A 27,927-nucleotide genomic window follows, 5' to 3' on the forward strand; every position below is an offset into this window, starting at 1 on the left:
ATTGCCTTAGTAGAAAAAAAAGGTGAAATATATTGCATTTTGAGTAAGTAATAAATATTTGACTTAAATACTTATAAACTTTACAGAATATTTTGAATACAAGAAACACATATCAATAGACAATAAGAGCAGCTAAGATTATCACATAATTTTTAAATGATTAGATAAATTAACCCAAGACTAATTAAGTACTTAAATCACTTTTTATTGGAATATGAAGATGCTGTTGGGAAAGTGACACAGAACACATTTATGTTTTACTCGAAACACGTTAGTGATTAGTGCTGGTCTGCAGATGAGAGAGGATTGAATGGTTATTATTTTAACACAGGTAACAAACATAACAAACAAGTTAACTGAACCCATGCCACTGAACACACAGGTATACAAGATATTTCTTTAAACTCTATCAGAAATATTTTCTTTCTCCCTTTTTAAAATTATTTTTTGAGAAATACAGCACAGTTATATTATCATAGATGAACACTTGCTTAAATAACTGAAGAAACAATTCACAAGAAGAGATAATATATTTGATTACTAAAGACAAAGACTCATTATAACTCTCTAATATGAATTATAATTTTTAAAAATATTGATAGAAAATGTTAAGCATATATCAAGTAAAAAGTAGTGTAATGAACTTCCATGTAGCCATTATCCAGCTCCAACATTCTCGGACAATCTTTTTTTGTCTATATTCCCACAGGAAGTATAACCCACTGGATTACTTTGAGGACGATCCAAACATCCTATCATTTTAGTTTTAAATACTTCGGTTTGCATCTCTGAAATAGTGTTTTGCCCATAATCATAATAGCATTATTATAACTTAAAGAAAGAATAATGCCTTATTATAAAATAGTCACCCTTCCAGTTTGCAATTGTCTCATAAGTGACTATATAGTTAGTTGGTTAAATCTGGGTTCATAATAGATCCATACACTGTAATTATTATTAAGTCCCTTGAAACTCTTTTTATTATTAGGTTGGTGCAAAAGTAATTGCAGCTTTTGGCCTTAAAATTAATGGCAAAAACCACTTTACTTTTCAACCAGCCTAATAATAGGTTTTATTATTTAGAACAGTTTCAGATTTGCAGATTGATTGAGTATACATTACAGAAAGTTCCCATATAAACCTTGCACACAATTCCCCCAATTATTAACATCTTACATTAGTATGGTAAATTTATTAGAACTAATGAACCATGCCTGTAATCCCAGCACTTTGGGAGGCTGAGGCGGGCGGATCACTTGAGGTCAGGAGTTTGAGACCAGCCTGGCCAACATGGTGAAACCTTGTCTCTGCTAAAAATACAAAAATTAGCCAGGTGTGGTTAGGGGCGCCTGTAATCCCAGCTACTCAGGAGGCTGAGGCAGGAGAATAGCTTGAACCCAGGAGGCAGAGGCTGCAGTGAGCCGAGACGGCACCACTGCACTCCAGCCTGGGCCACAGAGCAAGACTCTGTCTTGATAGATAAACAGATAGATAGATAGATAGATAGATAGATAGATAGATAGATAGATAAATAAATTATTATTAACTCAAGTTCATATGTTATTCAGATTTTCTTGTTTTCACCTAATGTCTTTTCTCTATTCTAGGATCTTACTCAGATTACCACATTGTGTATACATCTTGTCACAGCTCTTTAGGCTCTTCTTGCCTGTGGCAATTTTTCAGAATTTCCTTCTTTTTAATTACTTGATGGTTTTGATGAGTATTGAGTCAGATGTTTTGTAGGTTGTCTCTCAATTTAAATGTTTGATGTTTTTCTCACGATTAGACTGAGGTTATGGGTTTGAGGGAAGAAGACTGTGAAAGCAAAGGGCCATTTTCATTATGTCATATTAAGGATACGTATTATCACCCTGACTTATCACTGTTGATGTTGACCTTAATTACCTAGTAGAAGGCACTTTTGTCAGGTTTCTCCCTTGTAAAGTAATTCTTTTAATTTCCCTCTTTGCTGTACTGTACCTTTGATAAAGAAGACATGATTTGAAGCTCACACTAAGTTGTGGGGACTCATGCAACTTCGTTTGGGGTGGAGTTTCTGCATTATTTCTTTGGGGTTCTTCTGCATGGGAGATTTATCTCTTCTCTCCCATTAACTTATTTATTCAGTTCTTATAGATTCAGATATTTATGTTATGTTTTAGATTATAATACAGTGCTTCTTTATTTATTACTCAAATAGTTTCAGCTTTGGTCATTGGAAACTCTTTCAGTGAGCTCCTGTGCCCCTTTGACATACCCCAATCACAAACCAGTGTAAGATATTTTGGGGGTTTCGTTTTGGTTTTCATTTTGGTTTTGGTAATTTAATACTTTCTTACTTTCTGGCACGACAAGATGATCTAGGCTCCTCTTGAATATTTCTTCCCAGTTCTAGAATCAGCCATTTTCTCCAAGGAGCCCTGATTCCTTAATTGGAGAACGATATTAGAATTCAAGATCTGGGTACTAGATCCACCCATTGCTATTGGGGTCTCATTTCTTTTAGGCTGTCTCATCTGACACAACAAATAAATATATGTATGTGTACCAAGCTATGTATATATGCACAGAAGTTGGGTATCTCTTATCTGAAATTCTTGGGACTGAAAGAGTTTTGAATTTTGGAATTTTGGGGGGATTTTGGAATATTTGCATTTACAAAAATAGATATCTCTGGGATGTGACCTAATTCCAAACATGAAATTTATGTTTCATGTATACCTTATACACATAGCGTGAAGATAACTTTGTACAATTTTTTTTTTTGAGACGGAGTCTCGCTTTGTTGCCAAGCTGGAGTGCAGTTGCGCGATCTCCACTCACTGCAACCTCCGCCTCCTGAGTTAAAGCGATTCTCTTGCCTCAGCCTTTCTAGTAGCTGGGACTGCAGGCGCGTGCCACCATGTCCAGCTAATTTTTTGTATTTTTAGTAGACAGTGTTTCACCGTATTAGCCAGGATGGTCTCAATCTCCTGACCTCGTGATCCGCCCTCCTCAGCCTCCCAAAGTGCTGGGATTACAGGCATGAGCCACCGCGCCCGGCCTTCATATAATATTTTTAAATATTTTTCTGTATGAAACAAAGTGTTAACTGTGTTTTGACTGTGATCTGTCACATGAGGTCAAGTGGGGAATTTTCTACTTGTGGCATTATGTTGGTTCTCAGAAACTTTTGGTTTTCAGAGCAGCTTGGGTTTTAGATTTTCAGGTGATGGATGCTCAACTTGTACCTATAAGTATTTCTAGATGTTATCATCTGTATCTATATTACATTAGACATAAGTTCATACTAATGTGTCCAATTCTAATCCATTATGACTTGAATCATTTTAGCCTTTTCCCCTTATTTATATAAAAATTCCCATTCCAGCAATGAGAAAATTGGCTCCCACTATCTAACATCCATTTATTTATTGTCCCATTCCAGTTTACATGTGTAACTATGTCACAGTTGCTAGCCTATACCTATATGGGACACAAATTTATCAACTAGAATACAACACTTATGCATGCTGTTCTTTTTGCCTTTAATCATACAAACTCCATTTATTTCTAAAGTTACTAAAGTAGATACCACTACACTAAGTGAGATTGTCTTGTGCGTTTTTAATTCAGTTAGATTGTCTTGTGACAGCCTGCATTCTTTCCTGGGATCCTCTGACTCCCTAAATATATATATGTGTGTGTGTGTGTGTGTGTGTGTGTGTGTATATATGTATATATATACATATATACACACACAGATATATATGTACACATAAATTTCATGTATTAAAGCTAAATCTTTGGGCTGTAAACTCTTGTGGGTTTTAACAAATGCATAATGGCATGTATGTGTAATGGCATGTATGCATCATTACGGTATAATACAGAATGGGTTTACCAGCCTAAACATCATTTACGCATCACCTATTTACCAAGTCCCCATATCCTAAGCTCCAGGCAACCACTGATATTTCATTGCCGCTATAATTTTCCCTTTTCCAGAATGACATATTTTTAAGCAGAGTATGTAGCCTTTTCAAACTGGCTTCTTTCGCTTAGCAATATTCATTTAAGTAATATGCATGTGTCCATGTCTTTTATGATTTGATAACTTTTTACAGCTGAATAATATTTCCTAGTATAGATGTACCACAGTTTGTTTATACATTCACCTATTGAAGGACATTTTGCTTGCTTCCAGTTTGGGTCAATTAAAAATAAAAGACCAGTAAACATTTGCATGAAGGCTTTTGTGTGGACAAAAGTTTTCAACTCAATTGGGTAAATACCTAAGGGCATGCTTGCTAGAGTAAGTGGTTAAACTATGTTTACCTTCCAAAACAATTGCCAACCTTTCTCCAAAGTAATTGTACCGTTTTGCCTTCTTACCAACAAAGAATGAGAATATCTGATGCTCTGTACCCTCACCAGCATTTGGCATTTTTTTTTTATTTTACTCATTCTAATAGGTGTGTAGTGATGTCATTACTGTTTTATGTTGTGAAGTTCCAATTTTTTCCTTTTTTTTGAGACAGCCTCACTTTGTCCCCCCAACTGGAGCACAGTGGTGCAATCATAGATCACTGTAGCATCGAATTCCTGGACTCAAGCGCTCCTCCCACCCTTGGCTGATATTTTTATTTTTTATAGAGGTGGGATCATGCTTTGTTGCCCAGGCTGATCTTGAACTCCTGGCATCAAGGGATCCTCCTACCTCAACATCCCAAAATACTAGGATTACAGGCATAAGCTACTGTGCCCAGCCTTAAGTTGTAATTTCTTAATGAAAAATGATTTTGTGTATATTTTTATGAGCTAAATTACCATCTGCATATCCTCCTGGTGAGGAGCCTGTTCAAATCTATTACCCATTTTTTAGTTGGGTTGTTTTCTTATTGAGTTTTGAGAGCTCTTGCTATTGTTGTGATACATGTCCTTTATCAGATAGGAGTTTTTTAAAATAATTTTTCCCAGTATATGGCTTCTTTTCATTCTCTTTACAGTATCTTTTACACAGCAGAAATTATTAGTTTTAATAAAGTTCAACTTACCTATAATTGAGTATTTCCAATTCTTCCCTCCCTTCCCTTTAACACTGCTGTCATTCATTTCACTTATCCATGTGCTATAATAACCCAATGCATTGTTACAATTATTCTTTTGAGTAGTTTTCTATTAAATCAATTTAGAATAAGGCAAGTAAAAGATTTTATTTTACCTTCGTTAATTCCTTCTTTGACCCTTTTTTTTCTTTATGTAGATCCAAGTTTCTGACCTCTATAATTTTTCTTTTATGAATTTTTTTAACATTTCTGGTAGGACAGACTTGCCGGCAATGACATTCCTCAGCTTTCGTTTGTCTGAGAAAGTCTTTATTTCTCATTCACTTTTGAAGGACAATCTTACTGGATATAGAATTCTAAGTTGGGTTTTTTTCTTTTAATACTTTAGATATTTCATGGTACTCTCTTGTTTGCATAGTTTCCTCTATAGCTAAGGTCATAAGGTATTTTGCTGTTTGTTTTTTTCCCTTCGCCTTCTTTCAAAAATTTTCTTCTTGTTTTTGGTTTTCTACAGCTTGAATATGATAGACCTAGGTACAGACTTTTTGGTATGTATCCTGCCTGGTGTTCTCTGAGATTCCTAGATCTGTGGTTTGATGTCTGGATGTCTGTCATTAATTTTTAAAATTCTCAGCCATTGTTATTTCAAATATTTCTTCTATTCCTTTCTCTCTTCTTCTAGTCTTCCCACTATGCTTATATTTATTTTTTTCTAAATGTTCTAGTTCCAGGATGTTCTGTGCCATTTTTCATACTTTTATCATACTTTTTTGAATTTCATTAGGGAAGTTTCCGCTGTCATATGGAAGCTTATCAACTCCCCTGCCACGTAGGTATTCCTAATTTCTATCACAGCGCTTTTGATTTCTAGCATTTCCTTTCGTTCTTCCTTGGAGTTTATATCTCTATATTTACATTATCCATCGAGTTTTGCATATTATCAACTTTCGCTATTAGTAACTTTGGCATATTAATCATAGTTTTTTTTTTTTTTTTTTTTGAGACAGAGTCTCGCTCTGTCGCCCAGGCTGGAGTGCAGTGGCACGATCTCAGCTCACTGCAAGCTCCGCCTCCCAGGTTCTCGCCATTCTCCTGCCTCAGCCTCCCGAGTAGCTGGGACTACAGGCGCCTGCCACCACGCCAGGCTATTTTTTGTATTTTTAGTAGAGACGGGGTTTCACCGTGTTAGCCAGGATGGTCTTGCTCTCCTGACCTCGTGATCCGCCTGCCTCCGCCTCCCAAAGTGCTGGGATTACAGGCGTGAGCCACAGCGCCCGGCCTAATCATAGTTATTTTAAGCTTCCTGTATAAGATTTCTGAAATCTTGTCACATATAACCCTAGTTCTAATGTTTGCTTTGTCTCTTCAAACTCTTTTTTCTTGCTTTTGAACACGCCTTGTAATTATTTGTTGAAAGGCTGATGTGAAAGGTCAGGTTCTTGAAACTCTTTTGATGCACATGTTTTTTTCTGACTCCGTTTTTGTATCTCTGGTTTTCTCTTAATGACATTTCATATATAATATGTCAAAGAATACAATGTACTCTGTTATTTATATATTTAGAATATATTCAGGTGTATATGTATGCACACGCATACAAAAAACATACCAACATAATATGATTGTTGGGATTGTGCAAGTCTTTTTAGCCTCAGAATATAGCCTACTCTGTACCATTAAATTAAGGTCTGACAAAATCACTTGAAATTATTCCTATGTAGTTATGAATTCACATCCATACACAATTAGGGTCATTTATTCATGTATTATTCATTTATTTATTTCGCTTTAATTTTAATATAGTTGTTTACTGAATTTTGTTAATGTTTCCAAAACAAATTACAGTCCTCCCTGTAATTTGGGGGGAGGATTGTAATGGGGGGGTTATTTTGAGTACCACTGTGCATACTAAAATCCACAGATACTCAAGTCTCTTCTAGCATAGTGTGTATATTTAGAGAAATTCAAGTTTCTATCTTTGTGCCTCTATACAATTTCCTCTCTTCCTCATAAGTAGCCATTATATTTTTCATATTTTGTTCAATTTTTACTCTAAATAAATGCAGATATGCATTGGGATGCTTGGGATGCACATCTTTTTTTTTCCCACCTGGCTATTTTTGATTTACAATACTTGCTGGAGTTCACTGCATAGCACCACGTAGAGATAGCCATCATTCCTTTTTACATCTCAGAGTCTCTCTTGTCTGAATATATCATCACAGTTCACTATTGATGGACACCTGAATTATTTCCTATGTTTTGCTCCTACAGATAATACAGTAATAGATACCATTGGGAATAATTTTGTGTGTGTGTGTGCATTTAGGAATAGGAGCTATGAATCTGAGTGAAAATGCATATATACTCTTGCTAGATATTGACAAATTCCCCTCAATAGGGATGAACTATTTCACATTTCAATTGGCAATATAGAAAAGTTCAGTTTCTACAGAGATCACTAAGAGAGTATTTTAATTTTTATTTTATTTATTTAATTTTTTTTAAGAAACAAGATCTTATTCTGTTGCCCAGACTGGAGTGAAGTAGTACAATTAAGATTCACTGCAACCTAAAACTCCTGGGCCCAGGAAATTCTCCCCTCTCAGTCTTCTGAGTAGCTAGAACCATAGACGCATGGCACCATGGTCAGCCCAGCTTTCCTTTTTCTTTTCTTTTCTTTTCTTTTTTTTTCTGAGACAGGGTCTCACTATTTTGTCCAGGCTGGTCTTGAAATCCTGGCCTCAAGTGATCCTCCCACCTCTGCCTCACACAGTGCTGAGATTACAGGTTGGGCCATAATGCGTGGCCACTAACACAGTATTTTAAGTGAGGAAAGGTATGACAGTAGAGTTAGAATTTGTGTTTAATTAGTTATACACCATTTGCCTTTGCTTTTATTAGAACTGTCCAGATACATTGTCCATTTTTCTACAGTACCATTAGTCTTTCACTCTAGTCTTTTGAGAAGATAGATAGATAGGTAGATAGATAGATAGATAGATAGATAGATAGATAGATAGATAGATAGATAATATACAGGTAGATAGATATTTTGTTAGTGATCTAAGTTGGAAATTTTTTTATTCCCAGGTTGTCCTTTAAAAAAATTGATTTTGGCATTTTTGTAAAATGTAAAAATGCTTTTTATGTAGTCAAATGTGTCCATGTTTTTCAGTATTACTTTTGGGTGTTGAGTCATAGGAGAATTTTTCTATTTCCCAATTTATAGAAGAATTCACTAATGTTTCCTCTGGTTCTTTTATAATCTGACTTTTTACATTTAAGTTTCTGATTAATTTGGAATTTGTCATGACAGAACAGATGCAATTTATCTTATTTTATATGGATTTCTAATACCATTTATTAAAATGTCTGTCTTGACTTCATATATTTGAAAAGCCACCACTGTCTTATTTTAAATATTCATATGGAATTGGGTCTATTTCTGGAGTTTGTTTTCTGTTCTATTTTTGGTATGTCCAGTCAATTAAGCACACCATATCCTTTTAATGATAGAGAAAAAATATAAGATGCTTTAATATCTGCTAAGGACAATAGTTTATCACCTATGCTATTGTACCCCCTCCCCAAGGTTTTTCTTAACCATTTGTTGTTTGTCTATTCTTTTAAATGAACTTTATAATCAATTTTCATCTCCAGAAAAAAAATTATAGTGGTATGGTTATTGGAATTATTTAAAATTTTAAAATTAACCTAGAAGGGATTGACATCACTTTGAATCTGTTTTTCTCTTCAGCAATATAAGTTGTTTTGTATTTATTTATTTCAACTTTTGCACCTTACAGGAGTATTTTATAGTTTTTGTCACGTAGGTTTGGGACATTTCTTTTTATGCTTATGGCAAGTTTGGAAATTTTTTTGTATTTTTGTTTAGCTGACTATGTTTTGTTTTTTGCTACTTAAGAGGGATTTCTTTTTATTCCATTAAATATTCTAACTGGTTTTATTTACCTGTATGAAGACTATTTATTTTTATATATTGACCAATTATTTGTTGTATTTTTGCACTGATACTTTCTTAGTTTTTCTGATATATGATTGTATAATCTGTAAATAAAAATAGTATTAACTCTTCAAAACTGTTGTCACTAAATGCTTTTGTTCTCTATTTTATTGGCTACTATTTGCAACTTAGTGTGAAATAACAGTGAAGCTAATAGGCATCCTTGTACAGCTCATTTTACTAGAGAGTCTCTGCTACTTTACCATTAAGTAAGATACTTGTTCTTGAGTTACTGTATCTGTAAAGTATCATGTTAAATAGGAGTTCATCAATTTCTATTTATTTGGGTTTTTAAATATGAATTGACATTTTAGGCCTTCCTATACCTAAGAAGAGGCTAGTATTATTTTCTTACTATACCCTTTTGAATTGATAGATTTCAATTTACAGTTTTCTAATATTGAATATCCCTTAGATTCCTATAATAAATATCACTTTGTCATGTTTTTTCTCATTAGTTTTTTTACTTTTAATTTTTTTGAATATCTAACACTTAAATATTTGTGGGTACATGTAACATTTTGATGCAAGCATATCGTGTGTAATGATCCAATCAAGATAATTCAGATTACCATCACCTCATGCATTTATTATTTCTTTATGTTAGAAATATTCCAATTCCACTCTTCTAGTTATTTGAAACATACAATAAATGATTGTTAACTATAGTCCTCACACTGTACTACTAAATGCTTAAGCTTATTCCTTCTATCTAGAGGTTTTGTGCCCACTAATCATTCCGCCTTTACCCTCCCTCCCCACTACCCTTCCAAGCCTCTGATAACCATTATTCTACTCTCTATCTCCTGAGTTCTAATATTTTAGCTTCCACATTTGAAGGAGAACACATATCTCTCTTTATCTACCTGGTTTATTTCACCAAACATAATGTCCTCCAGTTTCATTCATGTTGTTGGAAATGACAGAATTTCACTTTTGTGGCTGAATAATATTCACTTGTGTAGATATACCATATTTTTATCCATTCATCCACTGACAGATACTTAGGTTGATTCTGTATCCTGGCTATTGCAAAAGGTGCTGCAATAAACATGGAAGTGGAGCTATATCTTTGATATACTGATTTTCTTTTTTTGGGATATATATTCAGCAGTAGGATTGCTGGATTATATGGTAGCTCTGTTTTTAGGATTTTGAGAAACCTTCATATTGTTCTCCATAGTTGCTGTACTACTTTACATTCTCACCTACAGTGTACGATGATTCCCCTTTCCCTGCATCCTTGCCAGTGTCAGTTATGGTCTGTCTTCTTAAGAAAAAGCCACTTTAATTGGGATGAAGTGATATCTCATTGTAGTTTTGATATGTATTTCTCTGATGGCTGGTAATGTCAAGTATTCTTTTTCATATGAATTTTGGCCATTTGTAGGTCTTCTTTTGAAAAATGTCTAATCAGATATTTCCCTCATTTTTGCTATTGAGTTGTGTGAGCTCCTTATATATTTTGCATATTAATCTCTTGTCAAATGAGCAATTTACAAGTATTTTCCTCCAACACCTAGAAATAAATTTAATCAAAGAAGTGAAAGATTTCTGCAAGGAATACCATAAAACATTGATAAAATAAATTTAAGGGGACACAATAAAATGAAAAGATATTCCATGTTCATATATTGGAAGAATCAATATTATTAAAAAGTCAATACTATCCAAAGCAATCTATAGATTCATTGAAATACTATCAAAATACCAATGACATTATTCACAGAAACGGGAAAAAAGGCTTAAAATTTGTATAGAACCACAAAAGATCCAGAATAGCTAAAGTAATACTAAGCAAAAAGAACACCACATTACCTGACTTCAAATTATATCACAAAGCTATAGTGGCTACAGTAGCTGAAACAGCATGGTACTGGTATAAAAACAGACACATAAACCAGTGGAACACGGTAGAGAACTCCAAAATAAGTCCATGCATTTACAGTCAACTCATTTTTGGCAAAGTCATCAAGAATATATATTGGGAAAAGGACAGGCTAATAAATGGTAGGGGGAAAATTGATATTCACATACAGAAGAATGAAGCTAGATCCCTATCTCTTGTCACATGCAAAAATCAACTCAAAATGGATTAAAGACAAATTTAGGACCGGAAACCCTAAAACTTCTAGAAGAAAACATTGGAGAAGCACTCTAAGACATTGGACTGGGCAAAGATTTCCTGAATAAGAACTCCAAAGTCCAGGCAACCAAAATAAAAATAGACAAATGGGATCACATCAAGCTGAAAACCTTCTGCATAGCAAGGGATGCACTCCACAAAGTGATGAGACAACCTACAGAATGCTTTATTATTTTTAAATGTGGTGATATATTTTGTTTGCTAATATTTCACTTAGTATTTTTTGAATTAATATGTGTCAGCGAGATTGGTCTCTTGTAAAATTTTCTTATTTTTCTACCAAGTCTGGCAAGGTTTTTATTAAATTTTAGAAAATCCACATTTCTCCATGTGTTAGCCTACACAAGTTATCTGAAGAATATTTTTTGCCTTCTTCAGCTGGACCTGGAACATATCTCAATGGAGAAGTGGAAAACCTCCTACTCTGAGGTGGAGAAAGAAGCCAATGTCCAGTCTCTGCTTCCAGGGGTCCTGGTTTTGGATGACTATAAGTCCCATTTCAAACTCTAAAGAATATTGGTATTTCACATTTCAGGAAGTATAAATAAGAATACATTGTGATTCAGCTTTTGATAAAGTCTTCCTTGGAAAAATAAGTTGTATGAGAGATGCAGCTTTATGAACTCACTGAAATAGTACCTCCTTGTGACCTAAAATCTTCGGCTCTTGGTGAGACTAAATGCTCAATATGCAATACACTTGAACCACATTATTAAAACCTCCCATTTCAAAAATGCCTTCTCGGTGTTAAGATTGTGTTTCAACCCGGCCGGGCGCGGTGGCTCACGCCTGTAATCCCAGACCTTTGGGAGGCCGAGGTGGGCGGATCACGAGGTCAGGAGATCGAGACCATCCTGACTAACATGGTGAAACCCCGTCTCTACTAAAAATACAAAAAAAAAAATTAGCCGGGCGCGGTGGTGGGCACCTGTAGTCCCAGCTACTTGGGAGGCTGAGGCAGGAGAATGGCGTGAACCCGGGAGGTGGAGCTTGCAGTGAGCCGACATAGCGCCACTGCAGTCCGGCCTGGGCAAAAGAGTGAGACTCCATCTCAAAAAAAAAAAAAAAAGAAAAAAAAAAAAAGATTGTCTTTCAACTCTCAGCATTGATGAAAGTATAAAAATCATCCACTATAAAAATGTTTCTGCATTTTTACTGAAAGTCATAGTTGAAAATATTGAGCAATGTTCCTGGCCTATAGAAAAAAATGTATCCTAAAGTTAATGTAAGGTCAGACAGAATGCATGTTTTAAAGACATTAAATATGGCATATGCTTCCTAGAAAATCCAGCCTGAGAGACATGTGAGACATATAAATTTTGAATAAAACAAAACAAACAAACCAGGGATTCATTCAGAACTAAAGAAAATTATGGAACTCAAGGGACCTCTCTGACAAGCGGGACCTCTCCGACAAGCGGCACCTCACTGACTCCAACATTGAAACAACTTCTTTCCCTAACAGGGTTCCACAGCTCAATTTTATAATTAGCGACTACCTTAACCCTAACCAAACAGAGTTTAAGTTGCTTGGCACATCTTAGGCACTCAGCAAACAGTTATCTTTACTGCCAATTATTCCTCCATATTCCACTTGATTTTTCACTGGGCAGCATTTTTGCTCACGCAGACAACATACATATAGCTCACAGCCACAGCCCTTGAATGACCAAAGTATTTCCACAGTCACAGACTTGGAAAGGTTCACATTTGTGGAGAACTAGTGATCTGTATGAAGAATTTTAATCTAAAATTTTTAAGTTGTCTATATTCTAGTGTTTTAATAGAAGGGATAGTATTTCTTGATTGTTCTCTTCTACTATTTCTGCTGAGTTTAAGAAAAATAACAGGTAATCGTGATTTCTCTTCTCTACATCTACCATACTACACTTTTGCTCACTTGAAAATGGACACTGCAGTACTACTGAAATAGTTTCTTCTTTACAAGTGCCAGGGTAAACTCTGGATGATCTGAATTTTCAAGCATTGCACATGTCAGCATTCCAGTGAAAAACAAGCACAGAAGGGAGTTATTTCCATTCACCCAAAAAATCCACAGGCTTGAGTTGACTTGTCTTGTATGCCTAAGGAAACCACAAGTGGTGTCATACTGCTGTAAACTAAAATATTTCCTGCTATTCTTAACAGGATATAAATCTGTCTTTTGGCTGCCCTGCAGTTGTCTTTGTCTGTTAAACAAGACACCAAATGGCTCCTTTATGTCCCAGGTTGCCTAATAGGACTGTGTATTTGCTTTTGGGATGGAAAGCAGCTTAATTTAAAGAGAAACATAATTGTTATGCTTTCCTAACTTTGGTTGAGAATGCCACGTTTATTTCATAAAAAAAAAAATCATTGAGAATAAGTAGAGTTTAGTAAGGAAGATTTTATTATAAATGCCACAGAGAACATTCTCCCATAGGAAATTAACTAGTGTCTACAGTTGCCTTAAAAGATTTACTATTCTGAGGATATGGGAAAAAATAATACATCTCTGTGGTAATTATTTTGATTTCAATTATGGTTGAATCTACTGTGTCTCATTGCTCTGAAATTGTCATAGACTAAATATTTTGCATGTTTTATGGACTACAAAATTTGACTATAAGAAGAGTCATCTACTCGTGTTTCTGGACAAACTATGTTGTACATTCTCCTTTTTAGTCCCTAAAATTGTGCAGATAAAATTAGTCTAAAAAGAAATATAAAGGACAACCTTAAGAGAATAAGTGTATTACACATGGATAATTTAGAAAATCAGGAAGCAGGAGAGGGGTCAATATGTGTTAAAAGGTCGTCTTTGCACCTGGTCCTCATAGCAGCCTTGGATGTTGAATGCTTGTATCCCCTTTTATATAAGAGGATATGCAGATGTAAAGAAATTAGTTCATTTTCCCAAAGCTATCAACTATGAATGGCCTATTACATATTCAAATTCAACTATGAATGGCCTATTGCATATGCAAATAGAAAGAATCTTCCATGCTCCACAGAAAGGAATTAAACAGCTACCTTTACTTTTGGTATAATGGTTGTATAAGCATCAGGTTCATATTTAGAAGCTACTGTTACCATCATCTCTCCAACTCAATTCCAACTCCATGCCTCCAAAACAGACACTGGTCCTGTAACAAAGGACAGAGGAGGACACTTAAATATGCTATAATAAAACAATAATTTTTGCAATCGGATAGTATTATGAAATCCAATTTGTAATCTCTCTCTAATTCATAAAGGATTCAGATATTTGTAGTAGACATGTCTTGCTTTAACAATCTAAAGCATATTCAGAACCCTGTACTTCCCACTGTCAGTCTATGTTTGTTGCTTTTTGCACTTGTGTATACATTCATCTTCCAAATTATAAGTTCCTTTGAGGGCAGCTATTGTAATATCAAATTCTATTTTCCTTCTGCTGCAAAAATCATCTCTTAACATCCTATTTGACACACATATATATACACATACATACATGATATATTTAATATTAATTGTTCTAATTTTATTAAATAAGACTATAGTAGGAGCCCTCTTGTAAGAAGCTAATAGGATTTAGTTATTTTAATTCCTGTTACTTCAAAAGTTCTAATATTCAGTTTTATACGTGCTTTGTTGGGTTTAACATGTGCTCTGAAGTAAGAAGGTTTTTTACTAATTTTGATGTCCTCTCTGGTCTCTGGCCAATTTGTGACACCATGTTTATTTTTAAGATCTGACAGAGGAGGGCTGAACATTTTTGTTTGTGTAAATGAGAATCTAAACATGATCCTTGGCCTATATTCACCACTAATGAGTGATTAAACCAGAAGGAGATTGTATTCTAGGGGTGCAGCTATTTCTGCCTAAAGAGGACATGGTTGGAGAAAATAGAGCAGAAATATATACTATAAAATTAAAAACAGTTAATTTAACATGAACAGAAAGTGGATATGGTTAACATTTTCTGCATATTTTGAGTTAGTCTGGAATTTGTAGCATGATCAATGAAGCATAGTGACACACTTTGAGAGAGATATTGGAAGCCAATATTCATTCATGGGTAGAATGATAAATGAGGCAGCATTATGAATAAACACATTACCAGATTTTTAAAATCGTATTCGGAAAGCATAGTGGCAGCAAGATCTTTTTTCAGTTGTTTGAAAATTGAAACAGTTTTCAAAGAGGCATGGCATTGTAGTAACAGCTACCTTTTTATTGTGATGCGAGGTATGACTTTAATCAAGCATGACACATTTGACAATAAAGAACATGAAGACATTGTTCTGTAACATGAACAGGAAGAGATGGGGGACTGGATACTGCAAAGGATATTCACGTGCAATAACTGTACATTAAACACAAATGAGGGCACCTTCATTACCTATTATTCTAAATCTAAATAAATAAATCTCTATCACATGGACCCATGAAATTTTTTACACAGTTTTTAAAAATCAGTTGTTGACATAGACCTCATTTTTGACTAAGGTAGAGGAAGCAACAGGAACTAGATTAATCCTCATATTTTGTACATAATGACAACATATACTAGCTATTTTTAATCTAAGAATATTATAGATAGAACAAAATATAAAGATATACACAATAGAATACAATTTGGCATTATCACCCTTATCACACTCTCCTCTCCTACAAGGCATACTCTGTTCTCTTTTGCTTTCCATGGCAACATAACCCTCATTTTTTGTTTCTTTCTCTTGCTTAGGCTTTTCAGTGTCAAACCTTTCAGACTCACTCAATTCTTCTGATATCTTTCAGAATTAGAGTTCCTGAAAGTTTCCTCACAGCTATGCTTATGGCATGTATGATTAAGAGTGGAAAAACTCCAGGAGGTAGGAGAAGCTCTACATCTTTCATGTCATTCTAAAAGATACCGTCTCCTGGTTTTCTTCCATGTGTCAGAAAAAAGAAATTCTGAAAGTATTATTAGGATTGTTATGTTTCAATTTTTAACACAGAACTTTGGCTATCCGTATATCAAGCTATTTTCCTCTCTGAATGCAAATATTACTGCTGGTTACAGTGTTTCCTAAAAATTCGGATTAACTTGCTTTTCTTAGAAACCTTTGGATTATTCCAGAAACAATTTTACATATAGGCTCAGCTATCCTTATTTTCAGAGATAGAAATGGCCTTCTTGTTATACATTTCTATCAAGTAGAACTCTTAAAAATATATAATCAAAATGCTTAACAGATTCAAAAGTTGATTTTCAAAATAACTTTACCACAAGGAAAAAAATAAACATAGATGGAAGTTAATTATGCTTTCTAGTTCTGTAGAGTGGTACTAACCACAGGTAGAAATTGGAGAAGCTCAGAAGGGAGATTTTGGGGGGAATTGTGATGCATTTAATTTTAAATATATTTTCTTTAGGATTATGAAAAAGTATTTAAGAGAAAATATCCTCCAGATTATGGGAAATGGGAATGCCTAGAGTTCTGTTATCTTGGTAACTATGTTGGCATTATTGCTACTCTTTACCTAATCCCAAGAACTGGGCATATGTCATTGCAGAAGTTTTAAAGATTACACTCCTTAAATGGTTTCTGTACTATGAATAAAGTACAGAAATATACTTCTAAGATTGATCTAGATTCTTTTTAGTCACAGGTTCCTGTTTTCTTGCTCTAAAGTAAACAATAATGAATAAAATAATGTTCTACCTATGGAATCTACATGACTTTCCCACTTTCCATCTCTTATTAGAACTGTTGGCAAAGGTGACAAACTACAGTATTTCTAATGCCCTCTCCAAACATCTACAATATTTCATCCTTCCTTTAAATACTATTTTTTACCAATTTATATTTTACACAAAATCCTCATATTTTAGAGCAACAGAGAATTTTTACAAACCTTGGAAACTGTAAATCATGGCAGATGGAACACAAGTTGTCCACTTTATATGTATATTTCATAACTCTTTATGAGCATAGGTTAAACAATGCTAATTTAAAAATAAATATAAAAAATTAAATAACTCTAAAGAACAAAACAAATTCCTTTGTTTGAAAATAAAAGAAAAACCCTAAACTCATGCTAATGCGAATAGAAATGCATTCAGAAAAAATCCTAAAATTATCTTTTCTCACTTGGTAAGAGATATATTATACTATTTGCTTCTCAGAAGATATACATTTCTGTCTTACAGATGAGAATGCAGGCATAGATAAATATATTATTGTTATTTGCTTCAAATCATAGTAAGTAGCCAAAACAGGATTCAATAACCAGAATTAGAGTTTTTACTTAATTTCCAAATTTTAAGAATTTATTTTAGCCATGCTTTATACCTTGATCAGAATCAAACAAAATTTAGGAAATGTGAAATTTAAATATACATATATAAAATGGCACTGACAATTATGTATTCATGAAAAACACTATTTTTAAGATCTAGAAAATAACACTATGAACTCTGGTTACATTATTAAAATATAAACATAATTCCTAAATATGTAAATTTTAAATAAGAATAATAAAATAAAATGAACTGAACATTCCCTAATAATCATAAGTATAGAGTAAGATTATCCCTTCTCCATGAGCAGCTGTTAAACATGTTTTCTTTCCTTTATTTAAAAGAAAAAACAAGTTAACTTTTGACAAAACAGTGTAAAGTTATTAACTATTTCTAAAGTGGTTTACTTACATCCTAGAAAGTGATGAAGTTTAAATGTAACCAACTAAGCCCCAATAACTATAACTATTTTAATAAAAGAAATTTTGCAGATGTTTTCTTTTTGTGTGGTTCTCATACTACTGCAGTTTCCCCTAGCTAATTCCTAATGAAAAGCCACTAGAGGGTGACCAAGCATCATTACCTTTTCTTCTCTTGCTCTGGTTACTAATATTATTTAGGTTATATTAACATTGTATATATCTCTTAATATGAATTATTTCATACGTATTCTTGGAGATTTTTCATTACTAGAATTGTTTGAACAAAAGTGAATTCAATACCAATTAGTCACAAGAAGTTTAATTATTTCTAACACTCTCATTTCACTTGGTCTTAAATAAAAGATATGACGAAGCATTTGCAATCCTTTTAAAGTCTAAATAAAGGTCAAATGAGAATTATGAAATTTTTACTCTGAATTTCTGAATAAGTGCATTATTCAGAATTCTCCAGAGAAACAGAACCAAAGGATATACATTTTGGAAGAAATTTATTATAAGAAATTGGTTCATGCTAACTCTTATATTAACAGAGGCAATTATGGAAGTTGAGCAGTTCTACAATCTGCCCTCTGCAACCTGGAGATCCAGGTGAGCTGGTGGTATAATTCAGTCCAAATCCAAAGTCCTGAGAACCAGGAGTGCCAATGCCAAGGCTGGTGAATATAGATGTTCCAACTCAAACAATCAGGCAGAAGGGAAAAGTGAATTCCTTCTTCTGCTGCTTTTTTTTTTTTTTTTCATTCTTTTCAGGTACTCAGCGAAGTGGAGTATGCCCAGGCACACGGAGGAGGAGTACCATCTACTTTACTGGGTCCACCTACTCAATACTAATCTTATTCGGAAACATCCTCACAGACAGACCAAAAAAAACGTTTAATCTGGGCACCTCTTGGCACAGTCAAATTGAAACATAAAATTAATCATTGCAAGAAGTAAATTTTTATTCCCTCTGGACTATATACATTATAAAATTAACCACAATTTTGAAAATAAAATATATAATTCTGAAAACAATGTCTTAGCATTTCTTAGCCTTTGAAAAATTATTTGATAACATAATAATTATAAGCAGCAGGTATATTTTGAGAAAATCAATCAATTTCTTGGCATACAATTAAATTTTTGTTTTATTCTATTTTTTTCCTGAAGTATATCCTGAGAAGTCTTACTAAAATATATATTAATAATTACAAATAAAAATAATAGTATAATTTTATAGTATAATTATATATAATTTAAAAAGATTTAAAAAGAAGTCGTTTTAATCTCAAGGGTCTGAAGTGTATTAAGAAACTTGACAAAACACAAATTATTGACTGACATTTCTACAACAATGATCAACTATACAATAAATATTTTATTTACAAAAATTGAATGAATATTTATTATTTAAATCAATGACAACAGAAAGAGAAGTAGTTAAAAAATAAGTATTTACCTGTCAATTATCCCGGTCTTTAGACCATGAAGCAGGCTATTACTAAAAAGGAGGTCAATACTTTATTCTTGTTTTTCAGACAGTATGATCTGGAGTTGAACTACTGAGCTTTGTTTGAATCTGAGCTGTCATTTGCTAATTATGTGACCTTGAGAAAACTAGTTAACCTCTTTAAGTCACAGTTATCTCACCCCTAAAATTGGGAGAATAAATAGTTCCTATCTCAGGGGATTGCTCGGTGGATTCCCTAAGATAATGTGTATGATGCATTATGCAGTATGTGCGGCACAGAACTCCTACTCAATAAATGTAAATTATATTAATGATGAGCTTTGCATCTTGATGAGTAGGTTGGGCAAAAGATATCATCTTTATAGTACTTCTAGCCTTGGTTTGCAGACAGATTAGTTACTGCTATAAACTATTCCTTCCTCTCTTAGCTTTCAAATTCTCCTTCACGGTTCCTCAAATTACCGATTTAAGCATTTTGGATACCTAATTTAATTTAACAAACATTTATGAAATCATATATAATAATTGCAATGCTTATAAACCCTTGCTTAGGGCCTGGCAGTATGGTAGATTCAATGAGACACTGAAACAAAATATAAAACGGTAGTCTATCTTTATGATAGACTCACCTTTTATAGGTGAGAGGAGAGTGAGCTGGAGTAGTTGAGGGAAGGGGAAGGGAGAGAAATGAAGGGAGGATGAGAGAGATTGAGAGAGGAGGGGAGGGGATGGGAGGGGCGGGGAACTAAGTTTCCTCACTCAGGCAATGCAAAGAAGCCTTAAGATTATAACCATGTTCAACATATGATAGCACTACCTATCATAGCACTCTATATTTAGTCACCTGCTTAATGGCTATGTTCACTAAGTGACCTGAGGTCTATTAAGGTAAGATCCCTGACTATTCCTTACCTCTGTATCCTTGGTCTTTGCCTGGCTCCTGCCACTTGGAAAGGATACAAAAATATGTATTAAACTAATAAATAAAAACTATCTTATCTCCTGTGGGTGATATTTTTGATAAATTTTATTTTTAGCACAGTTCAATTTGCAAAACATTTGGGAAGTACAGAATGTTGCCACATACCTCCTAATGTTTCCCCTATTACTAACATCTTTCATTAATATGTTACATTTGTTACAATTAATGAACCAATATTAATACATTATTTTTAACTAAAGACTACACTTTTTTTCAGGTTTATTTAGTTTCAACCTAATGTCCTTTCTCTGTTCCAGAATTTCATCCAGGAAACCATATACCATTTAGTCACTCTGTCTTTTTTTAGCTTTCTTTCATGTGAAACTTTCTCAGATTTTCCTTGTTTTTGACAGTCATGAAACTTTTGAGAAATACGGGTCAGGTATTTTATAGAATGTCTTTCAACTGGAATTTCTTTGATGTTTTTCTTGATGAATTTTTTGATGATTGGTCCTGGGCTATAGGTTATGCCTTCGGGGAAAGAATACCACAGAGGTAAAGTGCCATTTTCATTACATCGTATTAAAGGTATCCACGACTGATCACTGTTGATGTTGACCTTAACACTAATCTTGGCTGAGGTAGTGTTTATCAAGTTTCTCCACTGTAAAATTATTATTTTTCTAGAACTCCTGGGCTCCAGTGATCCTCCTGCCTCAGCCTCCCAAAGTGCTGAGATTACAGGTGTGAGCCACTGCACCTGGCCAACTTACACTTTTTATCAAGTGATTTATGTTCAGATCCAGTTTATGTTGATCTGTCATTTCACTACTCAAGAAAAATCTTAGTTCTTTAACTTCTACATTGTCTGGAGGACTCTAACATAAACCTCTTCATAGTTGTAGGATGATTAAAATCAATGAAGAGAAATAGTTGGACTAGTGACCAAGGCCTTCACCATCATTTTTTTTAGACTACAGTTGCTTACCTTAGCTTTTGAAAAACTGGTAACTCCTACTCAGTCATTCACTTAAATTTTCTATCAGGCATGATAATTGATGGTGGTAAAGAAAAGAAAGGAAGTCGGAGGAGAACATGAGAAGTAAAGGAATAGAGATTAAAGGAAAGACCCTATAGCTGAAAGACTATCAGAAACATGTAATTTTCAGGGTATTGGAGCTGAACTGTGACACTCAAAAATATATGACTATGTACTAAACCTTGGAAGACTGTGAGTGTTACCTTATTTGGAAAAATAATCTATACAGATGTAATTATGTTAAGAGTCTTGAAATAAGAAGATCATCCTGGGTTGTCCACCTGGGCCCTAAATCCAATGTTAAATGTCCTTATAAGAGACAAACAGATGGAAGACACACAGAGGAGAAAGCCATGGGAAGACAGAGGCAGAGACTGTAGAAATGCAAGAAATGGAGTCTCCCTAGTCCACCCCAAGGGCGCATGACCCTGCAGCATTATACACTTTTGTCCTCCAGTACTGTGAGAAAATAAATTTCTGTTGTTTAAGCCACCATGTTTATGGTTATTTTTAATGGCCCCTTGGGAAATTAGTACAGGAGGACTTCTTTACAAATCATCACAGTTATCAATAAAGAATACATAAATGATCATAGCTAAAAATTGGAAGATTTATGTATGAAATGTGTGTGCTGAGTAATGCAAAGTTTTGCAGTGGAATAGGATGGCCTAATTAAAGTATCAGTGACTTTTTAGTTTTTCAAAGTGCTCCTAGATCTTCTTTGGTTTTATTTTTATGTTCATTTTCATGGACATTATTGGTACTACAGAACAGGTGAAACTGACTTAAGTTTCTCAGTTTAAGGAATTGATGTATTTTCTTTTTCTTTTCTTTCACAGTTTCAGCATATTTCTGACAAATACACTTTTCCTGGCCCCCTTCTCCTACAAAGGTAGAGGTGGCAGTATGTGTGGTTTTGGATGAACCTCTGATGCTGTGCTTATCATTACTGTGTATTGAAAATACATACTGTTCAGTGCTCAATTATTTCATATCAAGAAAAAGTAGAAATTGGAGTTTATAAGACTCTAATAATAGTAAATTATTATGCATGAGGCATTCTGTTAAGTATATTCATGTACTGTTTGATTTATTCTTCACAACACCCTTATTAGGGGCTACTGCTGTGTCTTGTAGATGGAGAAATTTAAACCAATGAGCTTGTTAAAAGTCATACAGCTGAGAGGAGATAGGATTACAATTCTAACATGGATCTGTCATTGTCCAGAAATATATCATTTAATCAAAATACCCTTTATAAGCAGATAATCACCCTATCTTAACAGTTTGACACAGAGTCAATGTTTAACTAATAGTACTTGAGATTAACTTTATATTGCCTAATGGGGCAATAAATAAGGCAATGAAGAGGTAGGCCTTCAAGAACATGTCTTTCTTAGAGGAAAAACTGCCCAAAGCTGTCCCTCCAAAATAGGCTGCAGTATACTACTAGGATCACAAAATGTGGATGTTTTCAGATAAAATGTGTCCTAGAGTTAGTATAAAACTCTTGTTTTATGAATGAGGAAAATGAAGGTAGAGGTGTTTATTGATTTGCTCAGGGATTACATAGTGATAGAACTTGGACTAGAAGTACTGGTATTCAGAAGGACTAAGGTTATTAATGTTGCACCTCTTGGCATACATACTTTAAAACAGTCAAGTCCAAACTACTGTGGAATAAACTTTATTTATAAAAAACTTTTTACTAAAAATTTTTGTAATGGAATATTTGAATTACAGTGGAAAAGCATATGCACCAAGAGACTCCAGATGTGACCATTAAAGAGAAGAATTTTATCAAGTAGAAGTAATTTATATGGTTTGGGCTCATTATTAGTTATATTACAGCCATTTAAAAATGCACGCTTACTTCCAATATTTTGTAAAAGGGTCAACCAAGTAGGTCTGTTATGCCGCCTGAAGAAATAATAAGTTCATCTTTGACCTAGTCTCTGCCTGCTTCTAGTTTTTTGCCTATTCTAATTAATAAAGCAAGTAAGCTAAATTAAGAAATCAGGCCGTGTGTGGTGGCTAACGCCTGTAATCCCAGCACTTTGGGAGGCCGAGGTGGGCAGATCACGAGGTCAGGAGATCAAGACTATCCTGGTTAATACAGTGAAACCCCGTCTCTATTAAAAATACAAAAAATTAGCCGGGCATGGTGGCCGGCGCTGAGACAGGAGAATGGCGTGAACCCAGGAGACGGAGCTTGCAGTGAGCCGAGATAGTGCCACTGCACTCCAGCATGGGCGACAGAGTAAGACTCTGTCTCAAAAAAGAAAAAAAAAAAAATCACAAACTGGTATTTTGTTTTGCCACCATAATTTTTAAAAATTTATATGCAATAAAATAATTTGGTTTTCTGTGTACAGTTTTTTAATTTTCAGTACATGCATAGATTCATGTCATCACCATAATAATCAAGATACAGAACATTTCCATCATCACAAAATATTCCTTGTACCATCCCTTTATAGTCATACTCTTTCTCCTCTGCCACCCTTACTCCCTGGCAACCACTGACCTGTTCTCTGTCTCTGTAGACTTGCGTTTTCTGTCATATAAATGAATTAACAGAGAATGAAACCTTTTGAGACTAGCTTCTTTCCCTCTCATAATGCCTTTGAGATTTGTTCATGTTGTTGAGAGTATCAATAGTTTTTTTTTTTATTTTTATTTTTAGATCGCTGACTAGTTTTTCACTGTATGGATGTGCCAGAGATTATCTATTCAACTATTGCATGGGATTAGAGTTGGTTCCAGTTTTGGGCAATTATGAATAAAACTACTGTAAACATTCATATACACAGTTGTGTTTAAACATAAGTTTTCATTTTTCTAGGATGAGTACTTAGGAGCATCATTGCTAGGTCAAACAGTTAAGTGTATATTCAACATTATAAGAGACCTCTAAACTATTTTCCTGAGTAGATGTCACATTTTGCATTCACAACAGCAAAATATTAGACTTCAAATGGCTCTGTATTTTTACCAATCCTCAGTACTGTCAATATGTTTTTATGTTAGCCATTCTAAGAGGTGTCTAATGGTATGAAGTGATATCTCAGTGTGGTTTTAGTTTGCTTTTGCCCGGTGGGCTATTCAGAAACATGTTTGATTTCCAACTATGCCTGGGTATGTACGTGTGTTGGGGGGATTTTCCATACATCTTTTTAAATGATTTCTATTTAATCCCACTATGTGTAGATAATGCATTGATTTTTTAAATTATTTTAATTTGTTTTAGCATTATGGCTTATTCTGGTGAATTTTCCATGTGCCCTTGAAAATTATTTGCATTTCTTCTACTGTTGAGTAGAGTGTCCATAAATGCCAATTAGTTCCAGTTGATGGATAGTGTTGTTTAATTTTTAAAACATTTTTGATTGTTGCTTTGTCTCTTTGTTCTAATTTTAATTTAATTTTTAATTTTTATGGATACATAATAGTTGTATATTTGTTCTATTCATTACCCAGAAAAGACAGTTTAAATCTCCAACTCTAATTTTTAACTTCTCCATTTCTCCTTTCAGTTCTATCGGTGTTTCCATCATGCATTTTTGAAGCTCTATTGTTTGGTACATAATCTAATTGATATGACTTCTTGGTAAATTGATGCTTTTAATCATTGTGTAAGGTCACTCTTAATCTCTCACAGTTTTCCTTGCTGCAAAGTCTATTTTATTTGTTGATATAGCACTCAAAGTTTCTTAAGATTAGTGTTTTCATGGTTTATATTTCTCTACCCTTTTGCTTTTAAACTACAAATCATTATATTTACAGTGAATTTCTGGCTGGTTGCGGTGTCTCATGCCTGTAATCCCAGCACTTTGGGAGGCCGAGTCAGGTGGATCACTTGAGGGCAGGAGTTTGAGACCAACCTGACCAACATGGTGAAACCCCATCTCTACTAAAAATACAAAATCAGCTGGGTGTGGTGGCACATGCCTGTAATCCCAGCTACTTGGAAGGCTGGGGCAGGAGAATTGCTTGAATCCAAGAGGCAGAGGTTGCAGTGAACTGAGACCCTGCCACTGCACTCCAGCCTAGGCAACAAGAGCAAAACTCCATCTCAAAAAGAGAAAAAAAAAGTGAATTTCTTATAAACAGCATATAGTTGCTTCTTTTTGTTGTAATAATTTTATAGTCTGCCTTTTAAGTGATCTATTGAAACTATTTACATTTAATGTAATTTTTGATGGATTTGGAGACATATCAAACATTTTACTATTTGCTTTATCTTGATATCTTCTGTGTTCTTGTTTCTCTGTTTCCTATTTCCTACTTTCTTTTGGATTGCTCGAATATTTGTTAGTAATCCATTTAAATTTATTTACTGAGTTTTAGCTTTAACTATTTCTATAGTTATTTAGTTGTTGTTCTTTTCCTTCAACTTATATTGTGAATATTTTAGGCATTATAGGCCATGCAATCTCAGTTGTAAATACTCAGCTTTGCCGCAGCCATTTATAAATTAATGTGGATGACAGTGTTCCAATAACATTTTATTGGCAGCTGGTCTATGGGCTGTAGTTTGCCAAACCCTGCTCTAGAGACCAAAGGCCTAGCCACCATTCCCTACTTCTCCATGCGAATCACTTTTTCTCATCCAGCCCTATAAAATTGACCTTGCTTTCCATTGTTATAAGTAACGAGAGTCAGTTATTATTATATTACTATTTTATCAGAAATGCATGTACTTATTAGAATTTAAATATTTATTTAAATTGACAAGTAAAAATTGTATATATTTATAGTGTACAACATGATATTTTGAAATATGTATACATTGTAGAATGAGTAAATCAAGCTATTTAACATATACCTTACCTCCCATAATTATCATGTTTTTTTGCAGTGAGAACATTTAAAATCTTCTGTTTCAGCAATTTTCAAATATACAATATATTATTATGATCTGTAGTCACTAAGATATACAACAGCTCTCTTGGACTTATTCATCCTAATTTAAATGTTGTCCTTTGACCAATATCTCCCTATTTCCCCCCTGCCCCTCAGCCTTTGGTAACCACGATTTTAGTATTTCACTGAGTTCAACATGTTTACACTCCAAATATGTGAAATCATTAGGTATTTGTGTTTCTGTGCCTGGCTTATTTCACTTAACATAATGTCCTCCTGATTCATCCATGCTGTCACAAATGACAGAATTTCCTATTTTTAAGGCTTAATCATATTCCATTGTGTATATATGCGACATTTTAAAAATTCATTCATCTGTTGTTGGAAACAATGTCCATTTCTTGGCTATTTTGAATATTGCTGCAATGAACATGGAGATGCAAATATCTCTTTGACATATCTATTTCATATCCTCTGGATCATATGGTAGCAGTAGTTCTATTTTTAACTTTTTGAAGAGTCACCATACTATTTTTTATATGGCTGTACTAATTTACATTCTCACCAACAGTATACAAGGACTCCCTTTTCTCTACATCTTCACTTGCTTTCTTTTGTCTTTTTAATAATGCTGTAGAATGGACTTTAAAAAAAAAAAAAGGATCTTTCTCTGTAGCCCAGGCTAGAGTGCAGTGGTGCCATCATGGCTTACTGCAACCTCAACCTCCTAGGCTCAAGGGATCCTCCCACCTCAGCCAACTAGCTGGGACTACAGGTGTGTGCCACCATACCCAGTTATTTTTTTTTTCTGTAGAGGCAGGATCTCACTATGTTGTCCAGGCTAGTCTTGAACTCCTGGGCTCAAGTGATCCTCTTGCCGTGGCCTCCTAAAGTTCTGGGACTACAAGTATAAGCCACTGTGTCTGGCTGAGAATGGGCTTTTTAAATTTGAGATTTCTGTCACTGTTTTCATTTTTGCTGTTTATTTTTATTACATCAATTCCCTTTAATTTACTGAATATCCAACTAACCACCTTTGTAGTAAAACACAGCCAGCCAGATAATATTTCCAGGAGTGGTTACTGACTTTATTGCCTTCTGAAATTTCAGACAATGCTTATTAATATCAGTACAAAGTTACATTGAAGGCTGATGTTAAGCAAACAGCCAATTCAAATTTTTGCCTTGAGAAATTGAGAAATGGTAAAGAGAATGAGGGATTGAGAAAGGGTAAAGACAAGTCAGATAAGAGAAAATAAAAGTGAATTCAACCTTTATTAAAGAAAGTAACATGAAACATTATTAGCCTCAATCTTTTTATTAGTTTTTCTAAAAATCAACTCAAGATGGATTAAAGATCGTAAAACCCAAAACTATAAAAACCCTAGAAGAAAACCTAGGCAATACCATTCAGGACATAAGCACTGGCAAAGATGTGATGATGGAAGATACCAAAAGCCATTCTAACAAAAGCAAAAATTGACAAATGGGATCTAATCTGACAAAGGTCTAATACCCAGCTCTATGAGAAAGTTAAACAAGTTTACAAGAGAAAAACAAACAATCTCATTAAAAAGTGGGCAACAGACATGAACAGACACTTCTCAAAAGAAAAGACACTTCTCATACTTTCAGCCAAAAATCACATAAAAAAAGCCCAACATCACTGATTATTAGAGAAATGCAAATCAAAACCACAATGAGATACCATCTCACACTAATCAGAGTGGCTATTT

At 34.2% G+C, this 27,927-nt stretch overlaps 1 long non-coding RNA gene across 1 annotated transcript in view; it reads right to left on the minus strand.

Annotated features, from left to right (window-relative positions):
* Positions 1-27,927, minus strand: part of LOC107976352 (uncharacterized) — a 519,171-nt gene that overhangs the window by 469,224 nt on the left and 22,020 nt on the right. Inside the window, exon 2 of the long non-coding RNA XR_008536779.2 lies at positions 14,237-14,349. This is a non-coding gene — a long non-coding RNA (uncharacterized LOC107976352). The remainder of the gene's footprint in view (positions 1-14,236; positions 14,350-27,927) is intronic.

Source organism: Pan troglodytes, chromosome 7, assembly GCF_028858775.2.
Source record: "Pan troglodytes isolate AG18354 chromosome 7, NHGRI_mPanTro3-v2.0_pri, whole genome shotgun sequence".
NCBI lineage: Eukaryota > Metazoa > Chordata > Mammalia > Primates > Hominidae > Pan > Pan troglodytes.